The 19,598-nt window shown below is 37.7% G+C and overlaps 1 protein-coding gene across 3 annotated transcripts in view; it reads left to right on the plus strand.

The window, feature by feature from the left end:
* CDK18 (cyclin dependent kinase 18) overlaps nt 1–19,598 on the plus strand; it is a 101,159-nt gene that overhangs the window by 14,326 nt on the left and 67,235 nt on the right. The window contains exon 1 of one of the 3 annotated variants that reach the window (XM_067468052.1): nt 4,236–4,326. The exons of the other annotated variants lie outside the window; for them this stretch is intronic. The gene's annotated coding sequence lies outside the window, so the exon portion shown is untranslated. Of the gene's footprint in view, nt 1–4,235; nt 4,327–19,598 lie in introns of those variants that run through there. 3 annotated transcript variants of the gene reach the window in all.

Below are 19,598 nucleotides of genomic sequence, written 5' to 3' on the forward strand. Positions count from 1 at the left end.
CTTGACAGTGCTATAACACTGGAAAGAGAGTTGAGGAGAATTAGGGGCTGGATGGGTTGTGTTTGGAGGCGACTTCAACGCTTGTAGTACTTGCTTCCGTTCTTACCCATAACTATTGGTATGCTCAGTCAGGATATCTGTAACTTGCAGATAATTGTGTGGCAGCTTCCTACCCATGAACATCTACCACAAAGTCATAACATAAGTATCTTTCAAGAAAACAAACAATTACTTTTTTCCTGAACTTTGGTTGAAATAGTAGAATATATATATTTTTAGTATTTGTTATGCAAAATGTATTGTTTTGCTACTATTAAATTTTGTTGCAGCAGAATGTATTGATTTTTGCTTTATGATTATTACCCAGCACAGCTTTAAGGCTACTCATAGCTTTACACAATTATAATTGTTAAAGCAACTGTATTGAATGTTATGGGGTGTTTTTTTTTTCATTTCTTAAAGATGTCCAATTGAAATAATAAATTTAAAAGATTGGGACTATGAATTCTAATGTGGTCAAAGACCACCTTGTCAATAGTTTCTCTTATCATGAACATAAATAATTTCTGAAAAGATTCAACACTGAGCCTCTTTGATGGCATATTAACTTTACATCCATCACTGTACACTTTCCACACTTTTTTCTGGTCAAGATAAATAGCATCAGTCATGTGGCTTTGCTCCTGCTGGGAAGTCTGTCAAGAACAGTACTTACACATTCCAAAATTAATGTTGTCTTTGTTACGGCTAAGTTCATGTGTAGTACACATTGATGATATATACCCTTTATGAATTTATTTTTCTACTATGTATCTCTCATTGTGTAAAAATCATATCTGTTTTTTATTATTATTTTTGGTTGTGGGCCATGTAATTGCACTTTAGGGATTGGTGGTAAGCCCAGAATAAAAGCAGAATGTGTATAACTTTTGTGCATTAAAAGAAATGTGCTGCTCAAAGTTGTGGTTCATATTGGTTGCCAGTTTCCAATAAGTTTCCAAGAAGGAGACTGTTGTGGCTAATGGACATAAATATGTTAGTAGACTGTGATAAAAACATCTGCTAATTCCCCGCATCAATTATCTTAAGAAGGAATATTCTCCACCATAATTTCTATAAATTGGGGAAAAGATCTTTACATTTGATTGACAGTACTGTATAAGAAGAGAGGCTTCAGTTTATGTATCTTGTTTAGTAAATGATCAAAGATTGCTGTGTTGGACTGAAGAATTATCAAAGGCAAGTGTATAGCTGAACATGTCAGAAGTATCTCTCTCTTACCTTATGATGTGCCAGAAACTGCCTATATATCCTTTATACATCCTAGTTTATACCGTAAATTTCTCCTAGAGTTTACAGACAGTACTCTTAAGATTTATCAAACCACTTAGATGGAATAGTCCTACTTACTTTAGCAGAACTGTTTTATAGTGCTTCAAAGCCTTGAGTATAGCAATCATACAATTTTTGTAATGGTAGTTGTGCTATTTTGTGTGTTTGTCTTGTGTATGGGAAAATGTGGGTAAAGTTGGGGAATTCAGCTATTATTTTGTAATGGAACAATTGTGCATGTGTAAAACAGTTTTGGTTTTGTGGTCATTACATTGGAGGAGGGGTGGGATATTGAACTAACCACAAGGCAACATGAGCTCTTGCATTTCCCAACTTGGGTTTTAAAGATATATGTCAGAATTCAGCCAAAACATGACCAAATAGATTTCATCATTGTATTGACAGAAATGTCATTTACAAAATCTTGTTGTTTTTACTCTTTTACAGTCATATTCACACCTCAACTTAATTTTTAAAAAATATGACGATAGCAAAACATCAGAATTTAAAATAAATGTCATTAAAGAAATCATTAATGAAGCAGTAGTTATTGAGGATTTATGTCCAAAATAATAATAATAAAGCTTTCATGGCCCGAATCACTGGGTTGTTGTAGGTTTTTTTGGGCTGTGTGGCCATGTTCCAGAAGAATTTTCTCCTGACGTTTCACCTGCATCTGTGGCAAGCATCCTCAGAGGTTGTGAGGTCACAACCTCTGAGGATGCTTGCCACAGATGCAGGTGAAACATCAAGAGAAAATTCTTCTAGAACATGGCCACACAGCCTGAAAAAGCTACAACTCACATGTTTTTGTTCACATTGTTGTGCTTGGAGATATGTCTCCTCTTTCCCCACTGTGGATAGCATCTTATTCCAATTGTCTCCCTCAATCTGATGGAGTCTCGCTGGTGACTGAAAAGCTTTCTGTAAGTTTCCGCTTTTTAATTCCTCTTTGGTGGTTATTTTCTTGGAAAATAATGATCGTGGAGGAGATCTCACAGATGATATTCAGCTACTGTGAGAGTTGGGTTTTGTTTTTTGTTTGTTTTTTTTTTGTTTGTTTTTTTTTGTACAGTGGAAAAGAAGCTATCATTTATGTGTCATGTAATATATTGTCTATATTACATGGGTAATAGGGAAAGGCCTTGATAGAAAAGAAGGCCTTATTCCACTAGGAATAAAGTATAACGAGTCATTGGTTGAAACCAGTGAAGTATAACCAGTCATTGTTTGCTTGAGATAAAAAATATGATAGAGTAAAAGAGAATGTACATTTCCAGATTCTTATTCAGCTGTGAAGTTTGCTAACTGATGTTAGACTAGACACTCTCAGCATGCCCTACCTACAGGGTAGCGAGGGAGGGATGAACCATATGCAGTCCCTATGGTAGAATATAAAAACAGAATAAAGAGGGGGGAGCCAAAACCTCCCCGAGCCCTAAGGCACATAGATGACATTTCCTAATCTAATTGGGGTGGAAAAAGCTCACCAAGCTTGTCTGGATTGCTGTGCACAAGCAAAATCCAGACTGTTCTTTGTTGTGTGCTTTCAAGTTGTTTCCGATCTACTTCAACCCTAAGGCAAACCTATCATGGGGTTTTCTTTGCAAGGTTTATTAAGTTGGGGGTTGCTGTTGCCTTCCATTTTGGCTGGGTTTCCTGGTGAGCAGGGATTCAAACCCTAGGTTTCCAAAGTTGTAGTCTAACGCTCAGATCACTTCAACATGCTGACTACACCCAGGCTACTCTTTATGTAAATAAAACCAGTGTCCCAGTAACCTATGTTAATCCCTGTCTCTGGAGGCGATGACAGCAGGACAAAAACATGACAGGCTATCAATGAAAACTGCAGAGGTTGTCTTAATCTTGGGTTTTTCAGCCAAAGGGGAGGTGCAAAGTCTCAGCAAATGTAAGGCTGTCAGACTGGAAAGTTGAGTTTGGAGAGTTCCTTTGGAGGGCAAATACTTCCTTTTTGGTGAGTGAGGCCAAACTGTTTATTCTGCTGAGCACTAAGTCTCACCTGGATGAGAAGGGCCTCTTCATGTGCACTCTAAAAGCAACTGTGCATGTGTGCATGTATGTATAGAAAAGTAAGTGTAAGTAAGGTCACTTGTGGCATTTATGAAAAATAACTCTATTAGCAAGCTGCACTTTTTCCAACATGAAGATAAAGCCTGACTCATAAATCTCTACCTTAATTCCCTTCCTGATGCCATTCGGATCTCCCTCTCTCTCTGTATCAATACATCTCTTTGGGCCTCTGGGCAAAAACAATAGCAGAACTTTTCTCTGCTGGAGTGCAGATTCCTAGTTTTGCACCGCCTTTATTGTTACTGAGTTTCTGGAGAACTATGGTTACTTTGTGACTCTAAAGTGCTGACTGTTTAAGAAAGCACCGTCTCCACCCCAGTTGGATTGGGCAAGGCTTTATTGAAGGTGACTGGAAAAAAAGACAGAAAGGTATTACTACTAAGGTATTAAAATTTTTAAACTTGATGGACTTCCAGAAAGAAAGGAAATGCAATTTGGAAAACGACACTGAAAGCAGCATGAATTACGTTTTAAACTCTAAATCTGGCATAGTCTCCTATTAAGATTGGCTAATTTATACAATTAGTAGTGTTGTGATAATGAGCTAATAGCTTCTTTGTTGCCATTGCCATGTGACAGAAGCTAATTGTGCATTGCACTGTTCCCAAAGGTTTTCCTACAAGAGAAGAGTGACTTCTAGAGATTACAGAAGCAGGAATTATACTATGTTTTGTGGATTATTTGGCTATTGAGACAGTACACATACCCTCAATTGTGCACATTCAGAGCCCACCCCCCTAGTTTGATATAATTGTTACTGTCAATATTTTTCAGATTACCATTAGGATGGTTACTTGTAGAGCCACTATTTGTATGGTGGTTTGAGTGTTGGACACGTTTATGGGCGACCTGGGTTCGAATGCCTTCTCAGCCATGGAAGCCCACTCTCTCAGCCTCAGAAAGGTAAGGGCAACCCCCTCAGAAAAGAAATCTTGCTAAGAAAATGATCAAAATAGCAAAAGTGTTTTAGCCAATGATGAAGCTATAAACCTCCTGTGCCAGTTTCCTAGATCCTTCTGAATGAATATTCTGGGAAAGATGCCAAGAACCAATGTTTCCATTAGTCTTTTTTTTAAAAAAAATATTATTATTATTATTGTATTATTTTTTATTATTATTATTGTATAATACATAGAAACATACCATCTTTATGGTATGGTTTCCATTAGTCTTATGATCCTCAGCATACTACTTTGTCCTTTTCTGTAAGCACTATATTGTCTTGCTTAGCACAGTGGTTCTCAAGCTTTCTAATGCTGTGACCCCTTAATACAGTTCCTTATGTTGTGGTTACCCCCGATCATAAAGTTATTTTCCTTGCTACTTCACAGCTGTAATTTTGCTACAATTAGGAAGGCAGAAAATCCCACAATATCTGTTTTGAATTGGGATATCTGAGTCCACACAGCCATATATTCCAGTTCAAAGCAGATAGTGGAATTTTATACAGTTGTGTGGAAGGGCCTCAGACATACAACATAGGCCTTCTAGAACTTTGTCAAAAAGAACTCTCGTGTTATTTCAGCTCCAGGATGTTTTCTTGGTTTGGAATTGGAATGTTTTGGAGCACTTTGATCAAAATAAGTGCTATTAATTACTATGCTTTCTATTCAGTATCTATTATAGTATTTTATCTCCTGCCACAATAACTTCTCTACAATAATCTTATATTTAAGATTTGTTGTGTGCCTCCATATAATTTCTAACTTATGGCAATCTAAGGTGACCTCATCACAGGGTTTTCTTGTCAAGATTTCTTCAGATGGATTTTGCATTTGATTTGCTCAGAAGCTCAGAGAGAGTTATGTTTGTTCTTCCAGAATGCAATTACTTTTCACTTGAGAAAATGATATGTGAATAAGCTTTTATGATTCAATGGAACAGGTAGCCTTGGACCATATTTTTGATTAAAAAGAGCATAGCAGCCTATGTGAAGAAGAGCCAACCTTTAACAAAGTTTATAATACTGAAAACCTTAAAAAAACAATTTCAAAATGAGTTGTTTTGAGTTTTCCGGGCTGTATGGCCATGTTCCAGAAGCATTTTCTTCTGATGTTTTGCCTACATCTATGGCAGGGATCCTCAGAGGTTGTGAGGGCTTTACAACCTCTGAGGATGCCTGCCATAGATGTGGGCAAAACGTCAGGAGAGAATGCTTGTGGAACATAGCCATACAACCCAGAAAACCCACAGTAACCCAGTGTTTCCAGCCATGAAAGCCTTCAGCCACACAATTTCAAAATATTTCTTGGATTAATGACAGAAATGTTTCATATAGACAGTTATTTTCTGTACAGTATTCTACAAGGAACATACCAGAAAATATTTATAATGAAACACAGAAATTCATATTCATGTCCTTTTATGATTACTTTAGTGACTATATATAGTACATTATCGTTACATCTTCCCTCATTTTATGATTATTTACAATACTTTAAAAATGTTTTTAATATATACTGTTGGTAATATATATCCCTAAGAGAAAAAAACATATATAAACGTGTCAGCATAAATACAACTCCACACATAAAATCAAGTAGATTATAACAACTATATAACAAATACAAGACATCCCATAACATCTATATCTATACTTTCATCTACTAACAAGTGATCTTAATTAACATAAAACATTCACCCCCACAAAAATAAGTTGTTTTCGCACATTCCCATTGTTGGTGTAGTACAGAGTTATCCTACTACCTGTGATTAAGTTTCACTGAGGTTAGTCATGCTGGAGGACTCAGAGATTTCCAGAGGGAAAATCTCTCTGGGAATCTCTAGGTCATCCAGTGTGATCTGATTGTCAGCAGTCATATTGGAGGACCTAAAGATTCTAAGAGAGATGTTTTCTCACATAAAAAATGTGTGGGTTTTAAAATAAATACAGCTGTTCATTCTTCCAACAAATGTGGAAGACTGACTGTATTTGTAATATTTGTATATTAAGTAATAAACTGTTCTCTGAATAGCTTGCAACTATAAAAAACAAAACATGATAATATGAAATAAGAATCAACAGAACAAAAGAAGATCAACTCTCAATGTTTTATTATATTCTGAAAAGTATAATAATATGTCTATAAAACTCAGTCAGTGCAGTCTGGATCTGCTCTCCCTAATTCCCGGATGTCCTTCAGGTGCTCATCTGAAACAGGACAGTTTAGGAAATGCAGGTATAGAATATGAAACTTCAAATGATAAATTCTTCATTCAGAACTTTGTAACTCTGGATCCATTATTATTGAATGCTAATTCAACACACATTCACTGTCCTTGCCTAGTTTGGGGAATCATCTTAGACCAAATGAATAAATCACAGAAGAATTTCCATTCTTGACAAAGAGGGAAATAAAAAAATATATTTATTATTTATATACTATACTTGTATACCGCCTTTCTTAGCCTACGCCCCCTATTTAGAAAGTTTCATCAACACCCTTATTAAAAAAAATAGTATGGAGAATTGTTAGAGCTACACAGTGAGTGGAATTTTTTGCCTCCCTCTGATTAATTCATATCCTGCTCTTGTACTTTGTTTGCTTCCCACTCACACACACTTCTTCATCATTGAAACTTTTGAATCTCTCATTCTGAGACAGCAGTTCAGTCTCCCACACAGGCCATAGTCTTCTTTACATGCAACTTGCTGTGACTCTGATGCCCTTGACAAGTTAGCAATACAAGAGAAAGAGAGAGAAAGACAAAGAGAGAAAGGATGGTGTAAGTCTTGGGAAGCTTTGGAGAGGACAGAATACCGCACAAGATATAAAGTAAGATCCATCATTTTAGAGATCTCTCATTTCATAGAGAAAACCAAAGTTAGATGTACTAATCTTGTTGTTTCTCCTTGAATATTCAAACCCTATAAAAATAGGCTGAACCAGGGGATGTATTGATGCCAGGTGACTCAAACACTATTTGCCCTGGAGCAAACCATTCATTTGTTCTTCACTGTCCCATTAATGATTCGGTGCTATCTCTTGAGATTTCTTTGTGCATCTACAGTACTTTCTGCAGAGTTTGAAAAGATTATTTCTTTTAACTGCAACATCTAGAATTTCTCAGCCAACTCAAAAATTAACATTTTGAGGCTATGGAATGTAATCCAATAGAGCTGCCAAGGACAGCTATTTGTACAGCATTGCTTTGTGGCTGGGATGTCACTGACACTCAAACATTGGCTTTGAGTCCTAGATATTTGGGAGGGGGAGAGAAGCAGCATAGAAATGAAGATAGTTCTGATTGTGAGCATCATCATCATCACCACCATCTTCTATCGCGGATTGTTCAAAATAAGACTGAGGCCTAATACCGAGTTGAGCATTGTTTGAAAAATATGTGTGAGCTAGCTAGCTAGCTAGCTAGCTAGCTAGATAGGTATATGAAAGGGCAGAATTCACCAGGATTTTAAAATTCCATCATTTCATTTTTGTGTTGAGGTCCTTGGCTTTCTTTCGTGATCTAGTTCCTACAAAAACCTTCTGACTATTTTATTTTATTCTCCTAGCAGTTGTGTTTTGTATCTTTCAAAGATGAGAGAGCTGGGGTTCTGTTAGAAATATTATTGTTGGGCTTGTACTTGGGATATTTGGGGATCTAGAGTAGTTAAATTGGTATCTGCTTAATTCTGGCCAAGTGATTTACTGTCAGCCTGATATATTTCACAAGGTTGTTATGAAGATAAAAGTGGAAGGAGAAGAGCCATACATGTGACCTTCAGATAATTGGATTAAAAGTAATATATAATTAATACATAACCCAGATGATAATAATCTGATTGTACAATAAGACTTTGTGATGGCTGCTAGGACCAAAAATACCAAGTTATACCAGATGGCTCATTGTGGAGTCTTTTGGAAACAAAATGAGAATAAAAGATATTACCATCTGCCAAATTATTGCACTTTCCTCATCCATCCTCGCCTGTCCTAGAGCCATCACTTTTCTGTCCTTCTTTTCTCCCTTGTTTTGTTAATTTCTCGAGCTGTGGAGCTGCTTAGTTGAAATTTCTTTCTTGTGTGACAAGGAAATTGCCATCTCTCTGATGAGGGGCTATAAAGGAATGGAGAGTACACAAAATTAAATCAGCCCACTCAAGAAGAAGCTTCCCGTCTGGTTGGATCAAAGTTAGAGCATGAAAGTAGCAAGTGAATTAGTTGCAATTAATTCTGTTTTGCAGTAACTAAGACATAAATAATTTACATTGTGATGGTATCACAATAAGGAAAATCAGCCCTTTTGTGATGGAGTTTTTTAATTACTGTTTTGGTGTAGTCCGTGCCAAACAGAAATCAGTGGATTCTAACATTCTTTTTTACTTAGGGCTTTATAGGACTTTAGCCTATAAAGCCCTAAACAATTCCAGCCCATCTTACCTGTCCAAATGTATCTCCCTCTATGAACCATCTCAGATCATCTGGGGAGGTTCTGCTCTCAGTTCCACTTCCCTTGGAAGTGCAGTTGGTGGGGTCAAAAGACAGGGCCTTCTCAGTGGTGGTTCTTTGGCTATAGAACTCCCTCCCCAATGAAATTAGATCAGTGCCCTCCCTCCTGGCCTTCGGAAGAAAAGTAAAAGCTTGGCTAGGGGACCAAGCCTTTCAGCAGTAAGCAGTACAAGGAATGATCAGGGATTATGTGCAATAGATATGATATTTGGAATGGCCGGGACTACGATTGTCGGATTGTGTGATTTTAATGTTTATATTGATATGTTTTTAATTCCATGTTTTAATGTTAAATGTTGTTGTGTTTTATGATTTCATTGATCATTGCATGTTATTATCGTTATGTTAGGTTTCTGTATGCGAGGCATTATTTTTTTTCCCATAATTACGTTGGAAACTGCTTTGAGTCCCCTGCTGGGGTGAGAAAAGTGGTATACAAGTGAAGTAAATATATATAATATATATACTTATATTTTCATGATGAGAAAGTGACCTTTTAAAATTATTTGTAGTGGAGGTAACTTCTTTTGAAAGCCAGTGTGGTATAATGGTTTGAATACTGAATTAGGGCTCCAGGAGACCAAAAAATAACTCCATGGTAGTGTGTGTTATTACAAGTTGAAAATAACTTGAAGGTACAAAACAACTCCTACTTTTTGAGCCTTAAAACACTAAGGTCTGTCATCCAGCCCCTTCAGATGTTAGACTGCATTTCTCACAGTTGGTTGTGCTGGCTAGGGCTGCTGCAAGTTGTAATTCAACAACACCTTGAGAATTGCCTACCTCCCCCCCCCCCCCCCCCCCCCCGCTGTTCTAGTGCCTCCTCTTTCACATATTTGATCTGTTTCTTTCCCCTTTGTGATCTGCAGTTACATCTATGGTTACAAGGATGTGCAAATAATCTTGGCTGCAGCTTCAGTTTACAAAGATAATGCATACTTCACAAATGAGTTTAGCTTGCTTAATTTTAACATGAGAAATTGACTGACTTAGGAGTTCGAAATATTTTCCATTTCAAAAAATGGCATACTGAGAAGTGTGTGTGTGTTCTGTGTGAAGCCACTCAAAAGAGAAGAAGCAGTGGTCAGTCCCAGCTATTTCTAAATTCTCCATCCTAATATTTACTGACTATAGGTCAGGTTTTATATAAATGTTGTGTGGCTTGAAATTTGTGTACCAAATTCCAAGAACGTCTGTAACTATATAATCATGTTGCTGATTTTTGCAGCTCTGGGATGGGCAACTTGTAGCCCAACAACTTCTAGAGGACTACAAATGGCCCGTTACGGCTCTAGCACATTGCTACTCAGTCACGTGCCTTTTACTCTCACTCTTTTTCAGGCACAGCAGGCTCATTCAGCTCTTTATTGCTGCTTTTTGATCTAGTATATTCTGAAAGCTAGTGAAAATGCCACACGTGTTACTGTTCACTAGAAAGCTGAGGCTTGCGTTTGTGATTGACATGTGGGAATAACTTGTTTTAGTACAGGATGAATATCCCTTATCTGAGATGCTTGGGACCAATGTGTTTTGGATTTGAGATTTGGTTGTTCTTAAATTTTGGAATACCTGTATTTCCATACATGTGCATAATGAAATATCTTAGTATTGACTCAAGTCTAAATACAACTTACATACACAACTTAAATACATGAAAAAGGTTCATGTACATTGAACTATCAGCATGCAAAGGTGTTACTGTAGTGTTGTGTGCTTTCTGGGCTGTCACTATCTTAGTCTCCCATGTGGACAGTTTTGGATTTTGAAATATGTTGGATTATGGGATAAGGAATGGCCAATCTGTACAGCAAAATCCACAAATGACCAACATTTTTATTGACCAATCAAATTGCAGAAAATAGCTCATGCAAGCTTTCAAAGCTTAACTAGCATGATGTTAAAAGTTATATAGAAGAAAAAAGTCATAATGTTAAAAGTCACAAGTCTACATTTTGTCTCAGGTGTTACTTCTGTTGTCCAGTAAGAGGATCTATGATTGAACATTAGACACCACTGCTCTGCACAACCTGCGGCCCACCAGCTGTTTTAAACTCCAACTCCCAAAATTCCTGTCCATTGGATAAGCTGGCTCAGGCTTCTGGGAGTTGGAGGCTAAAACAGCTAGATGGCCCAGGTTGTACAGAGCAGTGATGTCCAATGTTCAATCTTCCAGGTATTTAGTACTTCCAACCCTCAGAAGCCCTGACCAGCAATGTTCAGGAATTTTGGGAGCTGAAGTCCAAAACACCTGGAGAACCAAAGGTTGGATACCATGTGTTTAGAGCAAGCTTAAACAACCTGTAGCCCTCCAGGTGTTTTGGACTTCAGCTCCCAGAATTCTTGGCCATTGGACAAACTGGCTAGGGCTTTGGGGAGTTAGAGAAGCAAATATCTGGAGGGTCAAAGTTTGTGCAGGTTTCATCTAGAGCAGTGGTTCTCAACCTGTAGGTTTTGGCCTACAACTCCCAGAAATCCCAGCCAGTTTACCATCTGTTAGGATTTTTGGGAGTTGAAAGCCAAAACATCTGGGGACCTAAAGGTTGAGAACTACTGGTTTAGAGGATATCAGTGCAGGTTGTGTTAGACTTTCAAGATCATGACCAGCACTTTGAATTCTGCCTGGAAATGAAGCAGGAGCCACTGAAGCTGTTTCAACAGGGGTTATATGTTCATTATAACCAGCGCTGATAATCTGTTTCCAGCTTCCAGAGGCATCCCAATATACAATCCATTACAGCAATCTAAATGGCTTGTAGTCAAGCCTTTTATCACCATGACCAGACCTGAATTTTCCAGGAATAGGGGAATGGCACCTTTAGCCACTACTGAAACTCAGCACCCAAACTGTGAACCTGAGTTTCTTCCACGTTGTTTGACTAAGACAAATCCACATTTGAGCCCAGCAAAGTTTATAACCCACTAGTCTCATATTGCCTTAATTTTATCACAACGAATTTATTTATTGTACTTGGAGATAAGTATGAATAGGGTTGTAATTCTATGCATACTATAAATAGACACCAGTATCTCAGAAACTACCTTTGGATTTAGCTTTCTATGGAAAGGTCTTATATCTTGTTTTGGATTGTGGGCGCTTTCTTAACATATCAGTTGATGGAAAGACTTCAGGTATGCATAAGGTGGCCTGCTAAGTCATCAGACTACAGAAACTCACAGAAAGGAATTTCTTGAAATGTAGACTTTAGCAGCATGCAATGTCTTGCCTCCAACACATGATCGGGTGGACGCTGCCAAGCTCCACCAAACCTGAGGAATGTCCACCAGTGGAGGGAAAATGAGAACATCCTAAAAGTTCACTTGAGGAAATGCTTCTTCTGTTTATTTTACTTCTTTTCAGGCAGCCTTCAAAATAAGAACCAAATCTGATTGCTAACAAGGCTCACCATTTCAGTCAGCAGTATGTGAGAGAGGTGTGGAACATGATGCCTGTCTTACTTGAGGTGGCTCTTATTTCCTTTGCTGCAGCCTTCAAGCTTGTCCTGGAATGTAACAAGGACAACTCTCCTCATTTCTGACAGCATCTTCTCACTGCCTCCTTTCAGTCCAGAGCAATTAAATTCAGCTGTCATAAATAAAGCAAACCTCCAACTCTGCATCCCTCTGTCAACAAAGATCATGAGGCACAGTATCCAATAATCAGGGTTGTGTTGTGCTGGAGCTACTGGCATAGACTGATGAGGTAGCTGTTTACCATTTTGGATTTTTTTAGCCTGTTTACTGCTTTAAAAATCAGAGGCTTTTCTGTCACTCTAACAAAATCTATTGTGAAATGTGAAAAAATATTTGAGTGGGATATACAAATGCCCAATAGCCAAATGGTAACACATACATTTCAAAAAGAATAAATAAAAAGCAGCTGCGGGATGTTCAACTTGAGTGGCTCAGATAATGGCACCTTTGCTTTTTGATGGTTCCGTGTACACAAAATTAGTTATGTGCATAAAATTACCATCAAGCTATGTGTATAAGGTTCACATTAATTTTGCATTTAGACCCAGGTCCCGTTTCTAAGCTATTTCATTGTTTACATATATGCAAATACAAGTATTCCATAATCCAGAGGGAAAATCCAAAATCTAAAATGCCTCAAGTCCCATCATTTTGGATCAGGGCTACTCAACCTATTTTATGATAATGAAAAAACAATTGCAATATTCATTACAGAAAAGAATGCATATATTGGAATAAAGTGGCATACAACATATAGAGCAGAGTAGACTTTTAATTATTATTATTATTTCTTCAAACATTTATACCCTGTCCTTTTCAACCCTCGAAGGGGACTCATGGCGGGTTACAATGATGACAATTTGAATGTGGCAACATACAAAACATTACAATACAGCAATGCATAGAAAATAAAACATTAAGTTAAAATCCATTTAAAATATTATTATTAACCATATAGCCTTTCCTCTCTTTATTCTGAGTGCAATTAGAGGTGTTAGTTGGTCATGTATTTTTCTGCTACAATGAAATGTATTGTATTTCTGTTTAAATTCTAGTAATTATTTTTAGATCTACCTCTATACAAAGAAATCAGTATGTGGAACTGTTAAGCAAATTTGTACCCTTTGTTTCTAGGGATGTCTTTCTTTCTTTCTTTCTTACAGTACATAATTGAATTTTCCCCTTAAGTTATCTAATTATATAAAAGACACATTCACAGCACAGGATGCATGCACAATTGTTTTTCATTGAGAAAGCATAGTTGAATTTTTGCCAAGGAGGCCCAACTGTTTGGTTTGTACCATGTGATTCAGTAGCAGCTTTAAATAACGTCCTACCACACTGGGCTTTCGCTGGCTCATACTAAGCAGCAACATTTCTACACCGATATCTGAGAAAAATCTAGTTATTTATTGTTCCAATTGCACAGCTGATTCATTAAGGCAGGAGAAGTAAACTGAGTAACTGTCATCCTTTATTACAGCTCTTGCTGCTAAAATCTCACTAAGCAGAAAGTCCAGATGAATGTTCAACCCTTGGCCTTTAACCGAAGATCAGGCTTAATGAATGAAGCTTTCCTTTGGCAAGATGGGAAGCTGCTGTTAATCTCAATGCATTTAGCAGGTGAGGTTGTCCTCCCACTTTTCCTGTGGGGCAAAGGCAGAGTGCCAAGCCACCTGCTAAAGAATATAAAGGCTGTTCCTGGTGGACGCCATTAGGTGCCAGAGCTTCTCTCTGAAAATGAAAGATTTGTCCAATGATTGGAAAATCTATGCAAAATTCCTCTCCACTCCCTCATAAGTTTGTTGTGTGACATCTGTCCATTTTACTTAGGCTGTGGTATCCAACGTTGTTGTTAACTGCTTTCAAGTTGACTTTGACTTATGGTGACTCTATTAATGAGAGGCTTCCAAGTCACTCTGTCATTAACTGCCATGCTCATATTTTGCAGATTCAGGACCATGGCTACTTTATATGTGTGCCTGTCTGTAATACAGTCACCTCTTTTCCTATTGTCATCTTCCTCCCAAAGTATTATTTCCTTTTCTACTGACTCATGACCTGTTCTGTTTTGTCTACACGTTTTGGTTTCTGTGTTGGCTTTCCCTTGATTTATACTTTTCATATCCATAATCCTGTAATATGTGTTGAGCAGCTTCAGACTTTTCTTCCACCTCTGAATGCATCAACAGCTGAACTTCCTTTCAGCTTAAATCCACTTGTGTCATTAGCCACAGCGGTATTTGTACTTGTCCTCTACTCTTCTCCAGTAGCCTTCCAGCCTACAAGTATCAATTTATGTTACTACTTTTTTAAAAAAAAATAATAAAAAGATAATAGTATTCACCTTAAAACATGATGATGATGATGATGATGATGATGATGATGATGATAGCAGAAACCCAGGGGGGCATCCCAGAGCCCATCAGTATACTTTGCAGAGCCCCAAGGTCTCTCTGGAGCACACTTTTAGAACCACTGTTCTACCATATAAAAGTGAATTGATTCAGGAGATTGCAGAGCCCTCTACTGGAATCCCACTCTCTTCCTTTGCCTGTATATTTTTTGAGCTACTATCCATAACAGGTGGCCCACTTCATACTAAAATGCAAGAGACAAAATGGATTGAGGTCCCACCCTTTTTTTCATTTCTTCCCTTTGCTTTCCATGGCAATTGAACATTCGGAAAAGCCAAATTCCAAATGCACTGTGAAATGCCTATCTTTCTTTTCTCCCTAATTAAAACTAACAAAGCTTGACCTACCTTGTAGGGGTTTGAATTCAGCACTCCAGAAGAAATATTGATTTACTTAAGACACAGAGGCGTTGTTGCAGTTATCTAGTTGAAAATGTTGTAAATGTTTTATCATAAAAATACACCATTTTGAAAATAGGGTTCCTACGTCTAAATTGTCATGGTAAGTCCCTAACTATTTTCTGGAGTGATTTCAATATCTAGTGTAGGTATGGGAAACAAAATAAAAATGTTATGATTTATATTTCTATGTGAAAACTAAACTGTAGTAGGGAGTATTTAAAAAGGAAACATCTTGTTGCTGCCTATAGAGGACACTTTTTTCTTAATCACAATTAAGTAGAGAGACTGATAAGATTTGCAACCCTAATTTGCCACCCTATATCTAGAATAAATAACCACCCTTCCAAAAAGAGCAAAAATAATTCTTGAATCGCTTTCTTGTTGTGTGCTCTTTATGCTAGCAAGGAATCCGTAATTTTTACAGGCTTTGAATGAGTGAGCTGCTCAAATTGTAACCTCTCAGCTTGTTGCACCTGACTAGAGGGAGAGATGTCAAAACTGAACTTTGCACATGATGAATCCCCTTGTTCTTCCCCTTGACTTTGTATTATGTAACCTCCGCATCCACTTGTATCCTTCAATTCACATGCAGAGCTGTGTGTAGTCCACATGTTTTCAGTTTCTTCATTCAAGTGTGAATTCAGAAAGCCTTGTGCAGAATTTGGCTCGTTTACAAGGCCTGCGTTGTAGTTGCAGTCTAAAAAATAAGAGCAAATTTCCAGCCTCTTTGAAAGAAGATTATTATTTGCGGATAGAGGACAGGAATACAGCAATAGAGCCCTGAAACACTTTTCCAACCGGTGGAGATAACAGCATTTCTAACCAAACCAGCCAGGTATAAAACATATGTAAAATGATTTGTCATTAGTATACAAACTTGGGTAAAATATGCAACACATAAAATATGACTCTTTTTTATTCTCAAAGCAAGTACAGCTCTGAGCATCCTCAATTTGTTTTGTTCTGTGGGCTTTCCACTAGCTAAGGAATGGAGCCTGAAGAGTCGCTTCCCCTAATTGGGAGTCTTTTTTTTCTTCTTCATATGCCAGGAATAGCAATCGGGTGTTTTGGATCCCTAGACTTTAATCACTTTCTCCCATACGACATGAAGAAGAAATAATTAAGGGCAGTGTGGCACAAATAATGATAGTAATAGTCTTAGCTGTTGGAAGTGTCAAAACTATGCTTCACTAAAGGGCAGCATTTGTCTCTCATCTCTTACCATTGTTTCCTTCTGCATTTGGATTGACAGAAAGCAGACATCGGAGATGTCTGAACCAGAACATTCACAGATTTTTTTATGACTTAGAAAATCCAGAGAGCTCTGTGTGGGCTGGAGCGTGTCAGCAATATAGAGATAATGAGAGCTCTAATTAAAAAAAGGAAAGAAAATGGCAATTTACACTACAGTTTTACCTAACATTGAGCTAAAGTGAGTTAGCTAGTGTGGAAGGAGGTATGTGGTTGTTATTGTGTGCCTTCATGTCATTTCCAATTCATAGTATACTCGAGTTAAACAGGTTGCATGATCTCCTTACAAATATTTATTCAAAGGGGGTTGCTATTGCCTTCCTCTGAAGCTGAAAGAGTTTGACTTGCCCGCAGTCATTCAGTGGATTTCTATGTTTGAGTGGAAATTTGAGCTCTGGTCTCCCAGAGTCTTTTCCCAAATTAGTCTTAAATATTTTTTCTGTATAATTCAAAACCTGCTCTAACAAGTTTGCAATAAATTAGCTACCCCAATTTCACAATCTTGAGACCTTGAAACCAGATTGAAGACCTTTGGACCCAGCAGATCATGGCAGCCTTTGTCCTGCCACGATTCCTAGGATGCCTTGTTTGTGGATCATCCTCTGCGTACTGTTAGTGGTGAAATTGTATCTACAGAACATTCATTGAGTATAATTGGGGTTTCCAGGGCCAGTTCTCCCCATTGTTGATACTTCTTCATCAACAAGGTGAGGGTAGCTCTATCTCAGGCATGGGGAACCTTCGGCTCTCCAGGTGTGGTGGACTTCAACTCCCACAATTCCTTGAGGCCAAGGTAAGCCTTTGGGGTGAATGCCGAGCCTCAAGGAATTGTGGGAGTTGAAGTCCACCACACCTGGAGAGCCGAAGGTTCCTGACCCCTGCTCTATCTCATCCTTTCTCCATCCCAGATGATTACGATCATTGTCCTAAATGAAGTCACCACTCTGCATCTCACTGCAGTGCCTGGGTAGATGTTTCAGTTGTTCTGTCCTTATTGTTGACTAAGGCCCATTCTACACTGCCATATAATCCAGATGAACAAAATACATAATCCACATTATCTGTTTTGAACTGGATTATCTGAATCTATACTACCATATAATCCAGTTCAAGGCAGATTATCTAGATTTGATATGGGAGTGTAGAAGGAGCCTAAAAAACATAGTAAAGTGATTTGATTTCGGTATATAGTTGGCCCTCCACATTTGCAGGTTTAACATTTATGGATTTAATTATTTGATTAACATGTTTTCTCTAGCAATCTCTATGTTTTCTAAAGGGAATTTTATGGTTAACTTCCTACAAATAACACTTCTCAACATTTCTTGGCCCTCCAGCATAATTCTGTGGTCTACATCTGGTGGAGAGTAACTGTGGAATCACCCTGGAGAATCGAGGTCCACAATGATCCCCCAAAAGACCTTTGAGTCATATTTCACCCTGGCCAAAAACAGAAATCAATCATTTGATCCCAAATGCATTGTTCAAACTTACTAGGAAAATGAACACTAAGAAGCAGTCAATTGACCTGAAGATCAAACTATTACACAAAACAAGCTGCAGCAGCCAAGGCACCAGCACATTACCAACCAGAGTGCAAGCATTCATTATCAGAGCTAAAATGCAAGAAATACACAAATCCCTACATTTGGATAAACAGTATGCCCATCACTTTTGTATTGGCTAGGGCAGAGACATTCACAAAAGTGGAAAAAACACATTTTTTATTTTTAAAAACCCACTAATTTGTTTACCTTTAGGAACGTCTAACTCCTAAAAATTGCTCCCTTGATCCCAGTGTTTGTTTTTGAGGATTAACTAATTAAACTAATGAGAGCACTTAGGGGCTTTGTTTACAAGCATTTGTAAATGAAGTGACAATTAGATTCTGTCTGCTTGCCCAGATTTGGGAGAAAAAAAGAAATATTTTAAATTTATGACCTCTGATTGTTCAATAACTGTCTGGGTTCAAGTTGATTTTCAGTCTAGGTCCATTCTTGTTCATTTTTCCCCATTTAGTATAACTTAGATGATAATCTGTTTTATCCTTCACCTGCATTTTCTTTACCACCAGGCATGACTTGTCATTCAGTAATGGGGCTGTAATTGTACTAGATTAGAGGTAGCATTTTCGGATCCTGAATAGTTTTTTCATAGGATAAATATTGTAGATAAGTGATTTGCAAAATACTCTCCAGAATTCATAACAAACAGATTGTTGTCTTTGTATTAGAAATTCTTAGGGGGAAAACAGATTTAAAGTGGTATATTTACAATGCGCTGTCCTGCCCATCAGGATTTTTTGTGTTTCTGACTTTCATTATCCACGAGTCTAGATATTAATAACAACATATTTTTTCGTAGAGTATCCCATGCTCTCTTGTAATGCTTAGCCTCTAGTTGTGTGTTGGATAATCAACACACAACTAGACTTTGGTTGACACCCTCAGCTTGTGTTTCCATTGCTAGATCCTCTTCTAGTATAAATGGCTGTAACTTTGCTATTGATACATTGATTGACACTGACTGAAGGCATAAGATCCTGTGAAAAGCTGGAGTACACCATGCAAAATGCTGACACGGCCAACTTCTTTACAGCCTGACAAGAACCTCTGTAGTGAAGCAGACAATATGGGTATTGAAAGAGCAATGGTCATTGGGGTGTGACTTGACAAGCTGGCATCTAACAGCCGATGATCTGACCAAGGGGTTGAAAGTGGAGCAAAATCAATATGACTTTAGGGCCTTCCATCCATTATGGTATTGTTTCCCTATTATAAAAGATGCATTTCAACCCTCTCTCGAAATCTGCCCCAGTACCTAGCCTGATGGCAAGTTCTGAACAACTGAAAATCTGATAAAAGTGGGTTCATAAACCACAAGGCTGTATTTCATCTTTCTTTTTTGCCTTTCATCTATATCAAGGTCCATATACCAAGAGGAAAACTGTCCTATCTGATTAATTGTTATGTGCTGTACTTCTTGTAATAGAACCAGGTCCTACAGGGTCAAAATACCAGGATATTTTTAATTAAGGTAGTCTGCCACTCACTTCAACAATCTCTGTTCTCTTTGATCTCAGCTGCAGTTCTCTTTCACAAGGAAAAATGCCAATAAATAATATGTATATTTATTTAATTATTTATTAATTATATCACCTTTATCCCAATATAGGACATATTGCC

Source organism: Anolis sagrei, chromosome 4 (genome assembly GCF_037176765.1).
Source record: "Anolis sagrei isolate rAnoSag1 chromosome 4, rAnoSag1.mat, whole genome shotgun sequence".
NCBI classification, from domain to species: domain Eukaryota; kingdom Metazoa; phylum Chordata; class Lepidosauria; order Squamata; family Dactyloidae; genus Anolis; species Anolis sagrei.